The sequence below is a fragment of the Balaenoptera physalus genome (assembly GCF_965194825.1).
Source record: "Balaenoptera physalus genome assembly, chromosome: 19".
Lineage (NCBI taxonomy): Eukaryota > Metazoa > Chordata > Mammalia > Artiodactyla > Balaenopteridae > Balaenoptera > Balaenoptera physalus.
The window spans coordinates 39638485-39653596 of record NC_138900.1 but is presented as its reverse complement, the minus strand read 5'-3'; the positions used below and the strand labels follow the sequence as shown (position 1 = coordinate 39653596).

Sequence of the window (15112 nt, the reverse complement as noted above, 5' to 3'; positions counted from 1 at the left end):
ACCCATTTTGTCCTCTCCCCACCCCCACTTCCACTCTGGTAACCCCTACTCTGTTCTCTGTATCTATGTGTTTGCTTTTGTTTTGTTGTGTTTGTCCATTTATTTAGGTTTTTTTTTTTTAATATTCTACATAGTGAAATCATATGGTATTTCTCTTTCTCTGTCTGGGAGAGGTCCATCCACGTTGTCATAAATGGCAAGATTTCATCTTTTTTATGGTTGGGTAGTATTCTATTGTGTGTGTGTGTGTGTGTGTGTGTGTGTGTGTGCGTGTGTGTGTGTGTGTGTGTACCACATCTTTATCCATTCATCAATCAATGAGCACTTAGGTTGTTTCCACATCTTGGCTATTATAAATAATGCTGCAAGGAATATGGGGGCGCATATATCTTTTCCAATTAGTGTTTTCATATTCTACAGGTAAATATCCAGAAGTGGAATAGCTGGATCATATGGTAGTTATAAGTCTTATTATTTCAGCCATGTTGAAGGGTGTAAAACAGTATCTCATTGTATTTTTAATTGTCCTTTCCAGATGACTAATGAAAGTGAGCACCTTGTCATGTGTTTATTGGCCATTTGGATATGCATTTGCCTATTCAGGATATTTTAATATAAATGGACCATACCATACGTGGTCTTTTGTGACTGACTTCTTTCACTTAGCATAATGTTCTCAAGGTTCATGCATGTTGTACCACGTGTCAGTACTTTATTTCCCTTTATTGTTGAGTAATATTGTATTGTATAGATGTCCACATTTTATCTATCCATTATAGTTGATGGACATTTGGGTTGTTGTCACTTTTTGGCTATTATGAATAATGCTGCTATGAACATGTGTGTACAAGTTTTTGCATGAACATGTTTTCATTTTTCTTGGATATATACCTAGAATAGATTTGCTGGGTCATACAGTAACTCTAAGTTTAATCTTTAGAGGAACCACCAGACTGTTTTCCAAAGTGGCCAAACCATTTTACATTCCCATCAGCACTGTATGAGAGATCCAATTTCTCCACATCCTCACCAACACTTATTAGCTGTCTTTTTTATTATAGTCATCCTGGTTAGTATAAGGTAGCATTTCATTGTGGTTTTCATTTGCATTTCCCTTACGGCCAATGACATTGAACAGCTTTTCATGTACATATTGACCATTCATATATCTTCCTTGGAGAAATATCTGTTCAGGTCCTTTGCCCATATTTTGTCTTTTTATTATTGAGTCGTAAGAGAGGGAAGGATTTTTAAAATAACAGAAATTACCACTATATCTTTGTTAAGAGTTGCAAGTACTTTTTCCCAGTTTTTTGTTTCCTTACTTTCCCCCATTCAGAGTTTTTGAGTTTTTAATGAAATTTAATTTATCAATCTTTTCTTGTATGGCTTCTAGATTTTGAGCTGGAGTTTGAAAGGCCTCTCCCTCTCCCATGCTATAGGGAATTCTTCTATGTTTTCTTTGTGTACTTTTATAGTTTCATAAAGCCTGTGATACCTTTGAAGTTTTTCTAAATGGCTATCCAGTTATTCCAACATCATTTCCTGAATTGTCCATCCTTCACCCTATACTTTGGGATATCTTCTTTATCATATTCTGAATTGCCACAGTATTTGTATTTATTTCCAGATTTTCAGTTTTATTTCATGGGCACGTTTCATTCACTGCAACTACCTTGCTTTACTTATTGAGGCTTTATATGTTTTTATAAGTGGTAAGGTTAGTCATTTCTCTTATTTGTGAATATTTTTCTTACTATTCTAGTTTGTTTATTTTTTCAAGTGAACTTTGGAATAAGCTCATTTGATTAACAACAAAACCCTGTATATCTTATTATGATCATATTAAATGTATAAATGAAATTAGGGAGAATTGACTTTTTTTTGAGAATTGACATTTTATTTGTAAGTTTTCCTATCCCTTTCAGGTTCTTATTTTGTGTTTGTATATTGATTCTTCTTTTCTGATTATGTTATCTAATGATTTATCTATTTTATTGGTTCAAAAAACTAGATTTGGGATTAATTTATTAGTACTATTTATCTGTTTTCTAATTCATTAATTTCTACTTTTATCATTACTCATGACTTATTTCTGGTATCCTTCAATTTATTTTGGTATACTTTTTATAACTTTTTGAGCATGATGCTTAACTCACTTGTTTTTTGTTCTTTCTTTTGTTATTTAAGGCTATGATTTTCCTCTGTACATTGATTTAGCTGTGTATTAGTTTCCTAGGGCTGCCGTAACAGAATACCATAAACTGGGTGGCTTAAACAACAGAAGTATATTGTCTCACAGCTCTGCAGGCAAGAAGTTGAAGATCAAGGTGTTGATAGGATTAGTTCCTTCTGAAGCTGTGAGAGAGAATAGTTCTATGCTTCTGCCCTAGCTTCTGGTAGTTTGCTGGCAATCTTTGGTGTTCCTTGGCTTGTGGGAGCATCACCCCAATCTCTGCCTTTATTTTCACATAACTTCCTCCCTGTGCATGTCTTTGTGACCAAAGTTCCCCTTTTTATAAGGACACTAGTCATATTGATTTAGGGCCCACCTTAATGAACTCATTTTAACTTGATTACCTTTGTAAAGACCCCATCTCCAAATAAGGTCACATTCTGAGGTACTGGGAGTTAGGACTTCAACATATGATTGGAGGGTGGGACACGATTTAACCCATCACAAACTATATCCCACGAATTCTGATAAACAGTACTTTCATTATTGTTGTTTCCTAAGAGAGTCTTCCATTTCAGTTTTTATTTCTTCTTTGAGAGTTTAAGAGAGCCTTTAAAAATTTCCACACTGAAGGAGCTTTTCTACTTTCTATTTTGTTATCGGTGTTTAATGAATTATATAATATGTAATAAAATAGTTACAAAGTGTTATCCAAACTACATCTAACTTTTAGAATTTATTGAAGATTTATTTATGGGTTAATATATGGTCAGTTTCTATGAAAATTCTCACAGATTTTGGGGGAAACAAAAAGTTTATTCTTTCGTTACATGGTTTAATCAGGTCTACCTCATTAGTTAGTTATTTAAGTATTCTATATCTTTATTTATTTGTGTCCTCTTGGTCTATTCTTACAGAAGTAAATTATATTCCGCTTCTACTTATGTATGACTGCCTATTTCTTGCATCTCTTGTAACTTCTGCTTTATAAATGTGGATACCATATTATTTGGTGTATCAATATTTACAAATGTTGTCTTAGTCAAATTCATAAAAACAGAGTAGACTGGTGATTACCAGGCGCTGGGTGGGGGGGGAATGGGGAGATCAAAGGTAGGAATTTTTTGGTATAATACGATAAGTTCTGCAGTTCTAATGAACAGCATGGTGACTATAGTTAACAATACTATATTGCATACTTGAAATTTGCTAAGAGAGTAGGTATTAAATGTTATCAGCACAAAAAAGTAACTATGTGAAGTGATAGATGTGTTAATTAACCTCACTGCAATAATCATTTCACATTATATATGCATATCAATCGTCATGCCATATACCTTACACTTACACAATGTTATTTGTCAATTATATCTCAGTAAAGCTGGCAAAAAAAAATTGTCTTTACTGAATTATACCCTTTAGATTACAGTATACCCTTCTTTTTCATTTAATGATCTTTGTCCTGAATGCCACCTTATCTGTCCTGAACTCCACCTTATCTGATATTAAGATAGCAACCTGTGCTTTTCTTTGTGTTTATATTTCCCTGGTATATATTTGTTTTTCTGTGTCTTTGTTTTAGATGTATCTCTTACATATAACATAGAGTTGGGTTCGCTTTGTGATCCATTCTGAAAATCATTTATCTCAAAAATTTACTCTAGGTACTTCCCTGGTGGTGCAGCGGTGAAGAATCTGCCTGCCAACTGACAAAGGATTAATCTCCAAAATTTACAAGCAGCTCAATATCAAAAACACAAACAACCCAATCCAAAAATGGGCCGAAGACCTAAATAGACATTTCTCCAAAGAAGATATACAGATTGCCAACAAACACATGAAAGGATGCTCAACATCATTAATCATTAGAGAAATGCAAATCAAAACTACAATGAGATATCACCTCACACCAGTGAGAATGGGCATCATCAAAAAATCTACAAACAATAAATGCTGGAGAGGGAGTGGAGAAAAGGGAACCCTCTTGCACTGTTGGTGGGAATGTAAATTGATACAGCCACTATGGAGAACAGTATGGAGGTTCCTTAAAAAACTAAAAATAGGGCTCCCTGGTGGCGCAGTGGTTGAGAGTCCGCCTGCCAATGCAGGGGACACGGGTTCGAGCCCTGGTCTGGGAAGATCCCACATGCCGCGGAGCAACTGGGCCCGTGAGCCACAACTACTGAGCCTGTGCGTCTGGAGCCTGTGCTCCGCAACAAGAGAGGTCGTGATAGTGGGAGGCCCGCGCACCGCGATGAAGAGTGGCCCCCGCTTGCCGCAACTAGAGGAAGCCCACGCACAGAAACGAAGACCCAACACAGTCAAAAATAAATAAATAAATTAATTAATTTAAAAAAAAAAGTAAAAGAAACAGATCTAATATGAAAAAAAAAAAAAAAACTAAAAATAGAGTTGCCATACGATCCAGCAATCCTACTCCTGGGCATATATCTGGAGAAAACCATAATTTGAAAAGATACATGCACCCCAGCATTCATGGCAGCACTATTTACAATAGCCAAGACATGGAAGCAACCTAAATGTCCATCAACAGAGGAATGGATAAAGAAAATGTGGTACATATATACAATGGAATATCACTCAGCCATAAAAAAGAATGAAATAATGCCATTTGCAGCAACATGGATGGACCTAAAGATTATCATACTAAGTAAGAGAGAGAAAGACTAATATATCACTTATATGTAGAATCTAAAAAATATGATACAAATGAACTAATTTATAAAACAAAAACAGACTTACAGACTTTGAAAACAAACTTATGGTTACCAAAGGGGAAAGGTGAGGGGAGGGATAAATTAGGAGTTTGGGATTAACACATACACACTACTATACATAAAACAGATAATCAACAAGGACCTACTGTATAGCACAGGGAACTCTACTCAATATTCTGTAATAACCTATACGGGAAAAGAATCTGAAAAAGAATGGATATATGTATATACATAATTGAATCACTTTGCTATACACCTGCAATGAACACAACATTGTAAATCAACTATACTCCAATATAAAATAAAAATTAAAAAAAAAAGAATGAGTCCAAAGGTCTACATGACCTACTGCACCTGCCTTACCTACATATAGGGTGACTGTTGGTCTTGGTGAACAGTTTTGCTTTATGCCTGTTGAGCCAAAGTATTTCAGTTTTGATAACAAATTATAGACTCACCCTGCCTCTAAACCACACATGTGATTGACAAAGGTGCCAGGTAGCCTTGGTCTTCATTTTCATGATAATTGGAAAACATACATGATCTGCCATTGATTAGCTGCCTTTCTCACTAAGTTCAGTGTCTTCATCTGTAAGATAAAGACAAAAAGGGTATAAGTTCATTGAGCTCAAAAGTCTCTTTTGTTAGTACATCAGAAGTGTACTTTTACATAGTTTCACCAGTTTTCATTATGATCAAATTATTTGGGTCACGGCTATTTTAAGAGTCAGAATCAATATGGACAGAAAAGTGATCAGTTGTGTGATTATGTGCCAACAACAAGCACAATTATTATTGCAAGAGACGCCCTGCCACTTTCTTTGAGGAAAAAAAAGAAAGAAAATTAAACAGTTCTATTGATTTTTAGAGTTAGGCTCATGGAAAGGTCTTTTTCCACCAACACAGGGATGTGTCCAAGGTACGTGGTGCCCCTGAGGATAGCAGGACCTGCTTGACAGGAACTAGGATTCGAGAGGAATGGCTCACGTGCTCACCAAAATCTCCAGCATAAGAGTTTCAGGCAAAAGCCAATATGTGGAGGCTCTGAGGGCCTTAATTAAAAGGTCAATTAATTTTTTCCAAGGTAATTTTATAGTGTGTATTAAAAGAATTCATCATTGTTCTCTCCATTTGGGTGGAGTTCAAACCTGCTGGAGCACAGGGTCCTGTGTCTAAGGAATGACAAGTAACAAAAGACATTAGACAAAGGTAAGTCAACCTGACAGACCTCCTGGTCCACTCCCACCTCCAACCTCTTTTAGAATCTATCTTTAAATGGGAAAAGTCTAGCAATAAGACTCAGAGCTTTGGATTCTTCTGTTACTTTGGGATATTTTTCTAAGTACTTCAAGTATACATCTCTTCCCTTTCCCTTACCTGGAATGAGTTGTTCATTTGCCTAATCCCTCTCTAGATGCCCCCACTCCTCCAGACCAAGGATCAGCAAACTTTTTCTGTAAAGGGCCAGGTACTAAATATTATAGGTTTCGCAGCCCATATGATCTCTGTTGCAACTATTCAACTCTGCAGTTGAAGCCATAGGTAATACCTAAACAAATGGGCCTGGCTGTATTTTAATATAATTGTATTTATGAACACTAAACTTGAATTTGAGTTTCATGTAATTTTTACAGGTCATGAAATATTCTTCTTTTGATTTTCTTTCAACCATTTGACAATATAAAAACCATTCTTAGTTTGCAGGTTGTACAAAAACAGGGAGTGGGCCAAACTGGGCCTGTGGGCCATAGCTTGCCAACCCCTCCTCTGTATCATGAACTTGAGGACAGGGATTCAATCATAATCATCTTACTAACTCCTATGGTTTCACTCAGCGTCTGACACTTAAGAGACAGCGACAACTGTGGAGGAAGAAGTAAGCAATGGAGACCATGGAAAAGACGGCAGATGTATCCATCACATACAACAAAATAAGCCTTCACATTGTTCCGTATGGGTATTGGAAGGGAGGATGTGTGACAGCTAATAGTATTGCTTTGGAGTCAGAAAGACCTGGGTTTGATTTCCAGCTCCACCATTTCCTGGCTTGGGCCCAGACAAGTTCTGAACATCAGGGTGCATATGTCTGTAAATAATAGAAAAACAACCAATGGTGGCTTGAACATTGCAGATATCTATTGTCTCACTTATCAAGAAGCCTAGATATAGTGGTTCCAAGGCTGGTTCGGTGGCTCAACAGTGTCACTGAGGTCACACAGTTTGTCTTCTGATATCCTGAGCCACTGGCTTTTCATCTACATGTGTGTCACCTATGGTCACAAATGGCTGTTTTAAGCATATATGCCATGTTCAAGCTGGTAATATGGGGACAGAGGAAGTGCCAGCTCAGTCTCCTTTTATACTGCTATCAGGAGGTCACTGTCTTACCTAGAACATTCCAAGCAGATGTCATTTACGTTTTCCTTGTGTAGACCTGGGTTATGTGGCTACGCCTATTGCAAAGGAGGCCAGCCTTTACTGTGGGAAGCAAGGAGAGATGGAGTTGGGAGTGGCTTGGGGAGACCCTTAACAGAGTCCATTTCAAAGACTGGACAAGTGAAGTGATGTGTGAAAAGCATTGGCACATAAGTACTCAGTCAACTGCAGCTACTATTATCAGTAGGACTAACAATAGTTTCAAAATCCTAAAATATAATCCCTACACTGTCAGTATGAAAACTGTAATTTCTCAGATGAAGTTAGAAAGCCTTATACCCTCATTTCACAATATCCATAATTACATACACTTAAAGCAAACGAATATTGAATTGGAATAGAGAGCGTGTGTGTGTGTGTGTGTGTGTGTGTGTGTGTGTGTGTGTGTAACGGGCTATTGATTTATTTTATACTGTTCTATATATACATGGAGCTATATATACACATATATACGCATTAAGCATAAATGAGAAAAACCTGGTGACGCTAGGTATGCTCCACATCCTGCATGTTAAATTAGATAACTCAGTCACTTTCCCTGGGCTTAAAACCTGAGTCATCTTTCCCTCTCTCTTTGCCTTTCCTGGTCAGTCAATAAGCCCTGTAGATTGTTCACTGCAATATGTCCCATATTTGTTCTCTATTTTCCAGGACCCAAGCACAACTTTTATCACCTCTTGTCCAGTTGACTCTTGCAATAGACTCCTAAATATTCTTCCGTCTCTAGTTTTACCGCCCCCTACCAAACCAATCCATTCCCTCCTTCTTGCCAGAGTTATCTCCCTGAAGCAAAGCTCTGCCATGTCATTTTCTTGCTCAAAAACTTTCAATGGTTTCCTAATGCCTACAAAGGTCAAACTCCTCATGTTAGTCAAGGTGTTCCTGACCTGCCCCCAACCTCCTTTTCTGTCTTCTCTTCTCATTCAGATGCACAGTCCAGCTCATTTAGAACTTGCTCTCTGGTCTCTGAACCATCCCCTCCCCCATTTTCTACATGCATCGTAGCTCACACTGATCCATCTCTGCTTTTCTAGATCCCACCTTATAGGGATGATGGGTAATTTCCATTTTAAGTTACAATGAAACTCTGCTTATGGATGACTACAAGAAGCCCGGAATTTTATGGATTACAATTTGTGCAAAACTATCTGATTAAGTCAATGAAACAGTCAATAATTGGCTCTGATGTTTTGCTAGTCCCAAGGACATTCAAATGTGCTGACAATTGACAATTTAAAATTGAAATGCCCCATCAAGTGAGTTGGGAAGGAGACACCTGATTCAGGCCAGCAGGCTCAGCATCTGGATTGGACCATGGTAGGGCCCAGTTGGAGCTCAGCTTGGTTCTCCCCCTCCCCCTCTTTATAGAGATGTCAGAAGGCTTTCGTATAGCAGCGAGTTGGTGTATTCTGTTCTGGTCCAAAGCAGGAAGGGAGCCATTGCATTTGATGCCAGGTGCTGTGATGAATGTGCCATTTTTTGTCTAGTTAACTCTCCCAGTAGCTCTGTGAGGTAGGCATTCTCATTATTTCTATTTTCAAGTGGAGATGAAAGATCCAAAGATGAGTAAATTCTTAAGGTCACAATGCTGGGATTTAAAACCAAGTCTGTCTGACTCCAACATTTTTTTGTAGTTATCTAAGATCACACAGCACGTAAGGGACTAAATTTGGATCAGCTTCCATCAGGATGTCACAGAATACATTTGTGCAGGGAACAAGAAGCTGGGCCAGATGAACTCTGGAAATCTCTCCCAGTGAGAGGATTCTAAGAGTCCATGCCCATGAAATGGGCAATCAGACGAGGGCCCCTCCTTACTCCGGCTGTTAGAGGACTTTTCTTCATTCAGGTCTGGATATAAAATTCAAGCAGAAGAGCTCAGCCATAACCCTTCATATGACTTGAGTTTCAACGTATTTTTTTCATCATCAACCTCACTCCCATATTTCAGCAATGCTGCTCCCTAAATTTTCCCCATGATGTATTGTTTCATGTTTGTATGGCTAGTCCTTAAAACCAGACCACAAAAACTAGACGGTAGTAATCAGTTCTTTTCCTCTTTCTGAGCATGTGTAACTCCAGCTTTTCCTATGTAAAAGACCACCACATAACTTAGTAGGTAAGAGACTGGCTAGAGTTCGGCTGTTCTAGACGAGGTTCAACTAGGTTTGACTCCAGGCCATGAATTAGATTCAGGTCTGTTTCACATAGTTCTCACTCTTCTGCGACCAGCCTCTGGGGCATGTCTTCCTTATGGCAATGGAAGAAGCACAAAGGAGGGTAAACCCAGTCACCCAAGACATTTCAAGCCTCTTCTTGAATCACATCCTCTAACTTCCCAATGGCCAAAAAGTTAGGTGGACAATCCCAGACTCAAGAAATGGAGAATTTCACTCTGTCCATCATGAAGCCATGACTACAGGGGTGTAAAAATTTGGGACCAATAATTCAAACCACCACACCATTCAACCAAACAGGCACTGATCTCCTACTATCCACTGGGTTGTGTTTTCATCAACAACATAAAATATTGGAACAACACTATAAACACAAGTTAGGCACTTGGGTTACCAAGATATTCAAGTCATGTTCCTGATCCCTGTGAGCTCAAGGTCAAGTGGAGAAGAAAAAAAAGAAAAGCTAAAATTTATTCAGTACTTACTGTGTCCTAGGCACTGTGCTAAGTAAGCCCTTTGACACACTTAAATTACACACAGACCTCCCAACAATCCTGTGATAGGTCTTAATAGCCATATTTTGCAGATCATAAGACCGAGGCCCAAAGAAGTTAATATAACTTGTTAAAAGCCACACAGTAGAAAGCCGAAGAGCTAGGATTCAAATCTAGATATAACCCCCAAATCCATGCCCAGACAATTACAATGTCGTAATAAGTAGCATACTAAAGAAGCATCAGCAGAGGACTGTGGGAGCAAGGGGGAGGGGGCAGAGATCAGGTGAGCTTTCACACAGAAGGTAGCAAATGAGCTGGATCTTGAAGCTTAAGCAGAAATCCACCAGGAGTTTGGGTTGGTGGAAAGCATGTGCAATGGTCTGATGAAAGAGCAGGGCACTTTCTAGAAGAGTTGAGGGCTGTGTGTTGTTGGAGTGTAGAGATGGTGGTCGGAAGTGTGAGAAATGAAAGGGAAGGAGGAGGCTGTGGTGGGTGATGGAGAGGAGAGCTCTGTATACCAGGCAGGAGCTCTGGCTTTGCCTTAGGGACTGGGGAGCCTTGGGCAAGATGTGGTCTGATTGAAATTGAGTTCCAGAAAGAACAGTTTGACGGCAAAGTGGAGAAGATAGGCTTGAGCATGGAAGCCAAGGGACTAATCACAAAGCCTTCAGGGCAAGCAGATACCGCCACCCTGAGAAGCAGGCCAGACAGGCCCATGGAGACTGGAGTGCAGGCTGAGGCTGAAGCGGAGCTAGCTACCCCTGCTCGGCTCCAGCAGGTGCTGCCATGTGGGAGAGTGGGTTCAGAAATACAGATGTTTTTAATCTCTAAATTAAAAAAATAAATATCTTGATTTTTAAAATCTGGTATTCCTTTTGACCCCTTGCTATACAAGCACTAACTATTCACACTCAGGAACCAAATGCAGAATCTCTGGCTCCCCTGCACTCACTGTACTTGAACTCTCATTGCCTGAAATCAGAGATGGATAGATTCAGACAGTGCAGGACATTTGTGTTAGCAACCAATTTACGCATTTAAAAAATACCTGTCCATGTATACACACACACGCAATATACATATATACATGTGTATATACACACATACATGTACACATGTGAATGTGTGTCTGTAAATGCATGTGTGCATATATGCACATATGCATCAAAATTGGCACACAGCTGCTTCCATCACTGCAGCCACAGACCACACTCTAGCTCAGAGCCACACCGACTGCCCAGGAGCTGTGGGTTTCTTCACACTCTCACTCTTTTTTGGAGACAGATAAAGGAGTCATTCACAACCTGTGGTCAAATACTAGCCTCTTCTCTAGGCTTTCTCCCTTTACTTGATATCCAAGACCTCAGAATCGTCCCCAGGAAGGTGGCCAGGGAATTGAGTTGCACAGCTTCAGTCTTCAAAAGCAAGAGACGGACTTTGGGGGTTTGATCCAACAGCCAAAAGTATAAGACACGAAGGAGGGGGAACATCTTCTGTATGCTTCAGCCATGATTTAGTAGCTGAACCCCTCAGCCCTTGCATTGTGTGTTTTGACTACTACTTATAATCTGCTATATCTCCCTATTGTTTGGAGGGAAGGGTTGGGGTCTCAATCTCTCTCTCTCTCTCTCCTCCGCAAGTTTTCTATGACTATTTCCCTGAGTGCAAAATGCCTACTCCCTTACATGGCTTCAATTCTTCATCTTCTTTTTGATTTCCTCCCATTTCCTCCTACATCTGCTTCTTTGTAATTTAGCTACAAATACTTGTGGGCAGTTTCTTAATTATTTAACACATTTGCAATCAACTTCCCGGACCTGATGAGCGTGCCACCCAGGACACCTGAGAGCTCTCCGGGAAGCCAGGCCTCTCACCTTCCCCACCAGCCCTGGTCCTCAGGGGTTTAACATCCAATGGTTCTCTCATCACCTGGCCCTATAATTCACCAGTCTGAGTTATCATACTTGGCTGAGGGCCTAGGACCTAGGTTCAGAGCAGGTTTCCGGCTGTATACTTTGAAATTCAATGGCACATCTCTGATTCAGGGCTTCTTATTTTATGGATGGCAGCAGAAATCCAAACATCCTCTCTTCTACTTGATTTTGTGAGTGTCTTGATGTATTACTAACAAGAGTTTAAATTCTTAGAAATTTAATTATTTTAAAAAATCTTGACTTCAGACAATTTCTGGAACAGGTAGATTAAGCCAACAAATATTTGTTTATACTTACTATGTGTAAGATGATGGTCTGGAGCAGGTGGGGGGCAAATTATGGCCCATGTGTTTTTGTAAATAAAGTTGTGTTGGAACACAGCCACATCCATTCACTTATGTATCGTCCATGGTGGCTTTCAAGCCAAAATGCCAGAGTTGAGTACTTGCAATAAAGATCATATAGCCTGCAAAGCCTAAAATATTTATTATCCAGCCCTGGTCTAGACACTGGACAGTTGGCTGCAAGCTGTCTGAAGGATCTTACTGGTTCTCGTGGCATTCACTGCAAACACTGGTGACTCCTAAATCTATAGCTCTATTTGGACCTCTCTCCCAACTCCCACAGTCACATTTGCAACACTTTTTAGACATCGCCACCTGCTATCCCAATATTCTACTGGTTTCTCAAGCCCAGCCTCCCCATGTGAACCTCTCTTCCTATGGTGTCACCACCAACAGATCCTGTGTCTCAGTCACCTGGGAGCCACTCCTGGATCTTCCCTGTCCCTTAGCTTCACATGTAACCACCATGACTCCTCCTATATATCGCCATATCTGTCCCCCTTATGTCATCCTTGCTGCCACAGCTCCCTTTGTCTCCTGCCTAGAGCAGAAGTTTCCCCTGCCCACCCCTGGGCTCACCTCACAACACAGGGATGAGGATCAGCCAAGCTGAGGTACAAAAGAAGCATATGATACACAGCTTTTCATATGATTTGGGAGAACAACCCTTATGGTTCAAAAATAATAATAGCCAACACTTACAGAGCACTTACTACATTTTAGGTGCCGTTCTAGGTAATTTATGTACTCCAGCACCTTTGATCCACATAACAACCCTATGAGGTAGACACTCTTACTATCACATACCCATTTGACAGATGGGGACACTGAGGCTTGATGAAATTGAATAACTTGTGTAAGGTCACAAGCAAGCAAGGGTAGGAGCGGGGATGTAAACCCAGAAAGTCTGGCTGCAGTGTCCATGCTCTTAACCACTGTGTTACACTGCCTCTGCTGAGCCCAAAGCTTTATTTATCTTGCCAGGGTCACCAACATGGAACCCGAAGTCAGTCTGGGTGACAGCTTCCTTACAGCCTGAATGATTCCTAAGAAAAATGTAGATAATTCTTGCCCAAAGGATCTTACATTGGTACTCCAGGAGAAGGGCTGCCCAAACACCAGGCCTCTCCCTCCACTGTCAGGAATGGTGCCCAGGGGCTCATGACAAAAATTAAACCCAGAAACCCCAGAGCTTCATTTGTGAGAGAACAGGATTTCAGAATGTGGCTAGAATTGTTAGGACAATTACAACCTTTAAGCAGACTTTCTCCTGCATTTATCTGAGATAAAATCCATTACCAAGTTGTCTTTCTGCTCCTCAATCTGTCACTCTTCAAGCTTTTATCATGAATAGCAACACTTAAATATTCAGCAAGTGCCCTGCAGAGCACTAAATACCAAAAGCACACATAAAAGGTCATGGTCTCAATCCCCTCCCCACTCCCAGGAATTTACAGTTTAAGAGGCAAGACCCCAAAGCTGAACCTCAGAGGATGTGGCCTAAAAATGTAGAAAGGAATTATTTCTTGCCCTGTTTTTAAATTTTGACTTTCAACTGTCTTTGTTGGGTATTGCCAAGAGGAAAAGGCAGGTAAAGTGGCATATTTAATTCATCTGAACAAAACATATTAAGAATCTACTCTGTCCAAAGCTTTGGGCTTGGCACAGAATGTGATAGACAGGAGTGCCAAATAATTCCCACCTTCAAGAAGTTTCTATCGAGCAGTGGGATGAGTTATATAGCTACATAAATATAGTACTACATTACTGCCCCCCAAAAGGTATACATAAGGGAAATAATAGTTAATGCCACTCATTGGGCCCCTGCTGTATGTCAGGAACTATGTTCAGTGCTGCAAGCCTTCTGACATCTCAAAAAATCTTCACAATAGCCCTGCAAGGCTGGTATATTATTAGCCACATTTTACAACTGAGAAAATTGAGGCTAAGAGAAGTAGCCTACCCTAGAAGTAGAAGAGCTGGGATTTAAACCCAAGTCATTCAGACTCCAAAGCCCATAGCAGAGGCACTGTTTAAGCGCCTTTTTGCCCCAAACAGTGAATAGAATGTTAATAAGGATGATATGGGCCAGTGCATCCCAAGCAGAGAGAAGAATATGAGGGAGAGCCCAGAGGCAGAGGACTGTAGGGTATGTGCCTCGGGTGGAAGGATGAGGGAATACAGTGGATGTAAATCATAAAGGCAGGTTGTGGTCTTGACCGGATATTATGAAGGTTCTATCACTTGGTGGCTTCTGGCTAACCAGAATGGTGGTTTCTCCACTGGACTTCATATTTTAGGACATAAAAACAGCCTCAGAAAGCTCTGACTTTTTCTGATTTTAAGCCAAATCATGTCCATCTCCTTCAGCATTGTGTATAACCGTCTTTATCATAACTAAATCTTCAGCAATTTTGGGCGAAGCAAACATGGGCTTCCAGGATGGATCACTTGTCCTTGCAATGGGCCTTCATGCTCTGGTGACAGAGATAGCTGGGACTTGGCTGCCCTCCAGCTAATCACTTCTCCCTCTTAGAGAAGTAGTTCTTGCCTTGCATCTCTGCCTCATCAAAGGAGAATGGAATTGGTTTGTGGGCATTCTGTTGGGATTGGTCTGTGGCATGTTGCATTAGTGTTTCAAGTACGGCCTTCAAAAAGTATGTTTCCATTTGTTGTACTTTATCATAATCAGAGACTGATAGCTTCAAACGAAAGAAAGAACAGGGCCTGAATTCTACTTACTGGATGAAAAGGAGATAAGCAAGGGGAAGGGCAAGAGGCAAATTGTGGAAGAGACTCATATTATCAAT

At 40.0% G+C, this 15112-nt stretch overlaps 1 protein-coding gene across 1 annotated transcript in view; it reads right to left on the bottom strand.

Moving 5' to 3' along the window:
- The window catches only part of CES5A (carboxylesterase 5A), a 291437-nt gene that overhangs the window by 115839 nt on the left and 160486 nt on the right, over positions 1-15112 (bottom strand). The window contains exon 3 of the mRNA XM_082437045.1: positions 5373-5503. The gene's annotated coding sequence lies outside the window, so the exon portion shown is untranslated. The remainder of the gene's footprint in view (positions 1-5372; positions 5504-15112) is intronic.